Below are 8,307 nucleotides of genomic sequence, written 5' to 3'. Positions count from 1 at the left end.
TTTTTTTTTTTTTTTTTTTTTTTTTTTTTTTTTGGTACTGGGGATTGAACTTGGGTCCTTGTGTTTGCAAGGACCACTGAGCTAAATCCCTGGCCCTTATTTTAAATTCTTATTTAAAAATTTTTGTTTTTTCCCACTCTTCAAATTCTTCCTTTTTTCTTTCTTCTTTTTCCAACTCAATCTCTTGCTCCCCTGCATTCATCTCCCTTTTTGTTCCTGTTCTTGACCTAACTCAGATTTCTTCTTTTTCTTTTCTTTTCTCGTTTTCCTTCGCTTGTCATTAGCTTCAAAGGAAAGTGATTACAATTTATAGCGTCCCTATTCCTGTTAAGTTGTTCCATTCTTGTCCTTGCTCTCACACTCTGTCTTTTCCTCTTGTCTTCAACAGTTTCCTAGAGTTCGCATGATCATCCTGTGTCCTCCGGCTTCACTTGAAATCTTCTCCTGTCCCTCTACCTATCTATTCCTCTCCTCCCAACTCTTTCTAAGTCCCCATCCTGAAAGGTAAAGTTGCTGTTTGACGAGTTTATTCTCTATAAACACATTGTTTTCATAGTGTAAAATAACATGTCTGTGTACATATATGCATACATTTTCTAGAAATATATATAATAGGATATCAATAGTGGTAATCTCTGGATGGTGAGAATATGGGTTCTTTTTATTTTTGCTTATTCTTGTGCTACTTTATAATTTTAAGATTTTTGGGGTCTTAGTAAGGAGAAAAAGAAAATCATCTCTCAGTTGTAACTGAAGCCATGAGTGCAAATGAGATTTCCCAGGAAAAGCCACATGAAGAAAAGAACGCTGAGGAAGCACATTGTAGAAGCATCTACACGTCAGAGAGATGTGAACGGAATGCTGGTCAAAGCCTGAGGGTCTGTGAGGAAACAGAAGAAGCAGAAAAGCCAGAGGATAGTGACTCTAGAAAGAGGGAAGAGTCCGGGACATCAGGGACCACAGAGGGCCAATCAGCATGGCGCCCCAGAAAGTGCACATAGACTTGCTCGCAGCTGAGTGAGGAGGTAATGGCGGGCGCTGAGAGCCACAGAGAGTAACTGAAGGAGCAGTAGGGCCCTTCTTTGCACAAGGAGGTAGTTGTTACTGTTGTAGCCTGCCTAAGGACCATCCCGAACACCTCACCCTTGCTTGGAATAAAGTGCACGTAGCGCCCCCTGGAGGACATAAAGAGAAGGACCTAGGAAGCCTCGTAGAGGAAATTTGTTGGAAACTGGAAACATTTAAGGAATTTTCGGACTAATTGAGAAAGATGCCGACGGGAAAAGAGAAATTGAAAATCTCAGAGGAAGAGGATCGTTTATGGCCCAGGAATTCACAAAGGAGGGACAAGGTGGAAAGCACAGGAGGCAGGATAGCCCTCCTGGAGGACGGTCTCTCTGGATCAGAGAGGAAATAATCGGACTGCAAATCACTCTTTCTGTGGAATGCACCAGGTTCAATGGTGATTCGCAGCTGTAAATATACTTTGAAACAACTTTCCAGTGGCAGGGTGCTCTTTGTTGATTACTGCAAAGCCACATTAGCAGTGTTTGGATCATGTGGGTCACACTCTTTACAGGAGGATGGGATGTGAAGGGTGGTCAGAGACCTTTGTCACCCAGAGAATGTCTCCCAAGGGCTTTTCATAACCACAAGCAGTGTGATGACATAAGTTGACAATGCAAAGTTTTGAGTTGGCAGATGAGTTTGCAATCCATCTGCACATCCTGAATGCTGTCGAACTTGTTTGACTTGCTTCAGTGAACATCTACCAAATATCTACAGGGTTAAAAGGGTACTTTTCTTAAGACAGCCTACATTATTATGTGATCAACAATCTATTCAGAGAAGGGGCTAGAATAATCTAGACTTGTGCCTGCACAGTTCTCTGGGTGCCTGGAACTAAGAACTTCCTCCTAAAAATTGATGCCTGATGGAAAAGTTAAGGTACAGTGCTGACCGTGATCATTTCTTTTCTCTTTCTGTGCTCTCTTCTCTTTACCCCATTTTAAACCAAGAAAGCCCTTCTGGCTTCTTTATACCCTTGGAAGTCTGCGTCGGTGCTAATGATGACTCTGTCCCTGGAGCCAGCAAGTCTCAAATGTGTACACAATGCTCCAAACCAGGGCTTTGAGGAGACCATAGCAGCCTTCAAAGAGACCCACACACACTCAGGGTCCAGCAGCTCACACCGTGGATCAAAGGTGAGTGCCCCCTTATTTTTAGGATTATTGTGCCCAGCTGCTTGAAACAAGCTATTGGTCAGAGGGCTTTTTCTCTGGTGCCTATTTCTAGAACTTCTCTTTACAATTTTTCATTCAAGCAACGCTTAGAGTGAGAGGAGTAGCATCCTCATTTCCCTCAAATTTTTAAAAATCTCGGGGCTTTGTACAAATGTGTACAGAATGTAGAGGCTCCAGCCAGGAGTTGAGAGTGAAAAGGAAGACTTCTGTGGGAACGAAAGCATTGGAAGGTGCTGGGCCATTAATTACCTACAGTTCAGTGGGAATGGGACAGGATGGACGCAGGAACTCCGACAGGACTGGAGCTAAAGCAAACAGGAAGGTTTTAATGAGAAAGTCCCTGAGAGGAAATGACTCAATGTTACAAAATGTGCTCTGTCCATGGAAAGGAAGGGGAGCCGGTCCAGAGTGGGCTTTGGGAAGAGGCAGGACTTTCTGTTACACCTGACCATTTAGCAGACTTTTAGAGACCGTGCAGGCATGGATGCCCTCTGTCACCCAGTTATGCTGGCCAGTGCCCCCTGCACCCAGTAACAGGCAGGCCTTTCCTGTCTGGAAAGGAAACTATAAACAGTCTGGGAGGAAAGACATTTTAGAGTGGAATGAGAGAAAAGCATGAGCCTGGTAATTCTGGAAGAACAACTATCAAAGGCAGTGACAAGGGAGAAAAGTCAACACAAATGAACTGTGGAGCCACTGGGCTTCTGTGATTTGAGGAGCAGAAAGAATGTGGGAGCCTCAGTTATATTACAGAAGCTCACAAGAAACTTCCCAACCTTCCCTGATGGAGTAAACTGCTCCTTCAGTAATTCCAAAGTGCATATTATAAACCACTTAGTAAGGGGGAGAGGAAGAGTACTGTTATTTCCAGCTAGACCCAGCTCTCAGTGCTGTCGCTTCTGGGTATCCTGGCTATCTCTTAAAAGCTCTCTGTCTTTTACATTTTATCATTTACACTACTTGCTTCAGTGACTCTGAATTTAGTTTGCCACTCTGCTGTATGGTTTTGCTGCTGTCTGATCACTTGCTTTTGCCTGCATTACCTACCAGGGTGTGTGCAATGGGCCTCGGGACAGGAAGCCAAAGCTTCCTGACCAATGACCCAGGCTAGCTAGCAGCTTCTGTCCTTAAAAACGCATTTTTCTTCCTTAAGGTCTTTTTGCTCACACTAACTTAGTCTTGAAAAATATTCCTGGAGTGCCCAGAGGAAGAGCTCGTGTCAATTCAGATTAACATGTGTTCAGGCACCTACCATGTGGCCGGCACGCAGAGGGATCTGAAAGTGAACTAACTCTTAGTTTTTACTTTCCTGGACTTTACTATCATGAGGGAGACCAGTTCTGACAGGCTGTGAGCGGAGGATGACTGGTGTCCTGGATACAGCTTGTTGTTCTTGTACTCATTCAGAAATATCTATGCAGAACCTACCTTGTGCTGTGCGTGCTTCAGTACCCTGGGGAGACAGCAAGGATGTGGGAATCTGAGAACAGACAAACCAGAGCCCAAGCCCTGCCTAAGATATGACTGTGCTAGTGGGCAAATCTCCTTACCTCTGTGGGCTCCAGATTTCTCATTTTAAAAATTCCAATCACAATACTGATCACATTAATAATACTCTTATACAAAGTTCTTGTGAATTTAAAAGGTAGTTATGATGTGCACTAAATAGTACAGTGGTACCTCAGTTCACAAGCTTGATTCTTTCCACAATTCTGGCTGCAAACCAAGTTAGATGAGAATAGAATTCATGGGCATGGCAAAAGGAGAAGTACAGCTATATGGGGTTGGCCTTCCAGTGGAGGGGGTGCTAAAAGCAGTGGTCCTCAAAGGTCCATGAGTTTTCTCCAAGAATGTTTTAATTTGCCACCTTAGAATTAGAATTTGATTATTATTTCATTATTTCACATATATATATTATATTCTTAAAGCTCATATATTCTGAATTATCTGAATATGCAATTTATGGTCCAGTGTCCACAGAATTCCAGCCTCCACATTTGTTTTGTGATTGCATTAATGCTAAGTATAGTTACTTTATTTACCAGGCTAATGGAGCAAGAAGAAAGATGGGCTTGACCCGTAAATGTGTTTACATCTGCTGAAAGTTAAAACACAGCAGGGTGCATTTCATACAAAAGGTTTTAGAAGTAGTTGTGATAGAGAAAAACTGAGAAGGAAGAAGGGACGTCTGAATCAGGGACATGGGAATATGGATGAGCTGACTTTTAAGACTAGGCTTGAACCATCAGTACCATATTTTGTGAGTAGAGATTGCATTTAAGGATAACAATATGATGTCACATCTCATTAATGTTGTCGCCCTTAATTTTACTGCTTTTGTGACTCTTTGATATTTAAGTCATACATTTGTTATCTATAAGCACTAAAATCAAGCGAGTTAGTAACTAGTTTTAAACTATACAAATTTAAACTACATATTAATAAAAAGAAGTCTAACCGAAGGGCCCACAAGGCCCTAAAAGCAGGATGTGTTCTAGATTAGGAGAAGGCTGCTGGGATCTCTTCTAGGTATAGGAGGAGGAAGGCCAAACCGGAAGTGCCACTGTTCTGGAGGAAGAAGGCCTGTGGCCTCAGATTCCTGGGAACATTCCAGAACTGATGCTATTCGAGAAGAGCTTGGAAAGGGTCAGAGTTGCTTCTGTGACTCATAAAGACCTCACCTCCCACTGTTTCTCTCTTTTCTCTTACTCAGCTCACCACAGTCATACATGGCCAGTTCATGGTAATGAACAAGGTGGACATAGTCCATACCCTCAAAGAGTTTGCAGTGGAGTGGGCCATTGCATTTACACTTTAATTCTCCATTTTTAACCTCTTGTCCCTTCCCACAACCCATTGTAACAGGGACACAGACATGGAAGGTGGAGCTGCAGATGCCCACTGAGTAACTCAAAGCAGACCTCATTGCCTTCATTTTTTAGTTTCCTTTATTACCTTAAAACTTTGAACCAGATCCCTGCTCAGCCACACACGTAGGCATGTTAGTCACTTTAGAGTGAATGTCTGTAGAACAAAGTTTGTTAGCCCCAAATTTCTCTCACTTATCTCATTCCCCTTCAAGACTGAAGACACCAAGATAGGAGTAACTAAAGTAATTTTCAAGGACATATCCAATTGCTAGCTTTTACAATACCCACTTCCAGACTCCGTGGAGCAATATCTAGAAGTCTCTGGTCATTGTCCTAAACCTGCAGTCACCTCCAATTCCAGGAAAAGCAGAGCCTCCAAAATCACCACACGATGCTGCCCACCAAGCAGGAGCAATTATCCCAAGAAGGGAACAGAGTCTGCTCTCCGAATCAGGAGCCATTATCCACTACGGGAACTAAATTGCCTCCTTTGGTGATTATGGGTCTCTCAGAAACTCACAGAATCATCCCTAAGATACTGATCAACAAGACCACGTCTAGACCATGGATACCTAAGCTGCCAGCTATGCAAACCCCCTGATTATGCAAACCCCAGATTTCCTGCTTCCCCCACCCCACACACACTATGGCAATGCTGATTGAAGCTCCTACTGGTCACCATTGCTCTTCTTGATTGGCATTAGGGGATGGCCAGCTGGGCTTGGTCTGCTCGACCCCTGAAGTTGGGGTGTTCAGCCCAAAACTCTGGTAACCTAAGTCTTCAAAATTATGCACAAGGAGGGCAGGGGATATGGCTCAGTGGCACCACTCCTGCCTCGTAAGTGCAAGGTCCTGAGTTCAATCCCCAGTACCGCAAAAAAAAAAAAAAAAAAAAAAAAAAAAAAAAAGCTATCCATGAATTAGTAATTGCTAAAGCTATAAGGAAGTTCACTGTACAATTTCTTCTACTTTTTTCTCTGGGTTCAATCCCCCGTACAGGAAAAACAAAACATAAAAGTAGATTTTTAAAAAATGTGAAAAAAGGAAAAAATGGAAACAAAGTCTTTGTAAATAAGGAAGGGTGAAGGGGCTGAAGGGAGGGCAGGGGTATGGGGAAAAATAACCAAGATATATCATATAAAGGTACGAGATCCCAATGATAAATGTAACTGTATTGCTTTAAATGTACCAATAAACTTAACAGGAAAAAAAAGAAGATAAAAATGAAAGACTACTATGATTCTTTTGTGTAGTTAAATAAATTCATTATATTCTTAACATATGCTTTTAATTCTGTTTACAGAATTATGTTTTGATTTTTGCAAATGTCGGGTCATTAAGCAAGACTATTTAATGTCTACTGTGTACATAGAAAGCTTTATTAGATGTGGTATACCTAAATTATTTTTTATTTTGTTAAAATATCTACCCAATTCTGCATGTACCCAATTCATGTTTTTCCAGAGAAAGTTGTTTTCAGTTGTTATGTGTAGATTTAGTGTGTTGAAATAAACTGTACCATAGTCACACACACAAAAAAAATCCTGCACAAGGGCCAGGAATTTAGCTCAGTGGTTCTACTGCCTGCCTCCCAAATGCAAGGACCCAAGTTCAATCCCCGATACCAAAAAATAAATTTAAAAAATAAAATAAAATAATGCATAAAATTACCACCCTATTTGTGCAAATAAACAAGCACCTTTTGATGTATCCCCATACCTAGAAAGGGATTGTTTGTTATGTCAGAGATATTTTCTCAAACTTTTTTCTTAGCACTAGTCTGATTGCAGACCAGGAACCTTCAAAATCCAAGGACTTTGGACTTCAGGATCCAGAGCAATTTAGGCCAGTGCTTGGGAGCAGAGCCTGAGACAGAGTTCTGAAGACACGTGATCTGTTGATCTACTCAGGAAGAACTTGGAAGGAAGGAAGGAAGGAAGGAAAATAAAGGGAAAAAAATGGACTCTATCTGCAGAGTACCCTGGAGCACAAATGATACCATAGATTTTCTACAGTGTATACATGTGCCACGCAGTGTGTGTGTGTGTGTGTGTGTGTGTGTGTGTGTGTTGGGGGCAAGGAGTGATGGGGGGACAACTTCCAAGCTGAGGCCATGCTCATCAACCCTAAGGTTAATTCCCAAAGAAGGAAGAGGCTGTCAGCTGTTAGTTTAGAGCCCCTGTACGATGGAGGTACTGGCCCCATGAAAGGTTGGGCACTACATGAACCCACCAAATGCAGGGCTTACCTTCACCAGTTACTATGACCATTGCAGTCTCTGAAAAGCACCCAGAGCCACAGGTGTCCCACGTTCTCCCTTTGAACATTACACATAGAATTTTTTTAATGAAAAGCTAAGAAATTTACTTAAATTGTCAAGATTTTGCAATTTGGTTCATGATGGAAACATTCACATATAATAATCACACAGTATCATTTTCAGATATTTGATGTTAATGTAGCAAGGACAAGAACGATGTTATATTTGATAGTGAGTCCAGGTACATGGAAAACACTCCACTGTTCTCATTTTAATATGAATACTAATCAACCAATCTGTTATTTTGGCTTAAAGTTAAAATACAGAAGTTCTTCTATTTTTATGTTTATTTGCTCCTATGTGGTTTTTTTTTGCTTCGTTTTGTTTAAAGCTGCCCATACCTGAAATATGTTCAGTCAAAATGGAAGCCATGCAAAGTGTTGCTTTTCTTTTACATTAGAAATCAGAAAAATTTATAAACAATATCATACTATAAAATGCTTTATTTTTAACATAGCAGATGGACTCAGCGTTCCTTTTCTGAGCTCAAGAAGATTGATCAACCCCAAGAGCCCCTATAGAGAGTCATCCTCTTAGACAGACTGGCATACTTTCCAAATTGTCTATCCAAACTTTTGTCACTTTTTTCTGGGATTCCAAGGAGGAAAAATGGGCTGGGTGAAATATGCTTCTGTTGTGGTACTAGAACATTCTGGGAAGGTTGGTCCAAAGAAGTGAATTTCTTCTCCTGTGCTAGGAAGTTGACATTCACTTGATCCCTTCTCCTATCAATTCAAGACACTAGAAATGTGAGTAGAAGAAAATCCTGATAGGCTCAGAGGGTTATGTTACTAGAGGACATTTGTGTGTGTGTGTGTGTGTGTGTGTGTGTGTGTGTGTGTGTGTGTGTGTGTGTATTTTTTTTTGGGGGGCT

At 41.4% G+C, this 8,307-nt stretch overlaps 1 long non-coding RNA gene across 2 annotated transcripts in view; it reads left to right on the top strand.

The window, feature by feature from the left end:
* The first annotated feature begins 947 nt into the window (after positions 1–947).
* LOC104873733 overlaps positions 948–8,307 on the top strand; it is a 9,270-nt gene continuing 1,910 nt past the window's right edge. Inside the window, exons 1-3 of one of the 2 annotated variants that reach the window (XR_783559.1) lie at positions 948–1,025; positions 2,019–2,204; positions 6,887–6,992. This is a non-coding gene — a long non-coding RNA (uncharacterized LOC104873733). Of the gene's footprint in view, positions 1,026–2,018; positions 2,205–6,886; positions 6,993–8,307 lie in introns of those variants that run through there. The other variant, XR_783558.1, reaches the window with a different exon arrangement.

Source organism: Fukomys damarensis, unplaced genomic scaffold, assembly GCF_012274545.1.
Source record: "Fukomys damarensis isolate Sample0158 unplaced genomic scaffold, DMR_v1.0_HiC HiC_scaffold_11, whole genome shotgun sequence".
Lineage (NCBI taxonomy): Eukaryota > Metazoa > Chordata > Mammalia > Rodentia > Bathyergidae > Fukomys > Fukomys damarensis.
Note: the sequence above shows the minus strand (reverse complement) of the source record. Positions and strands in the feature narration are given on the sequence as shown.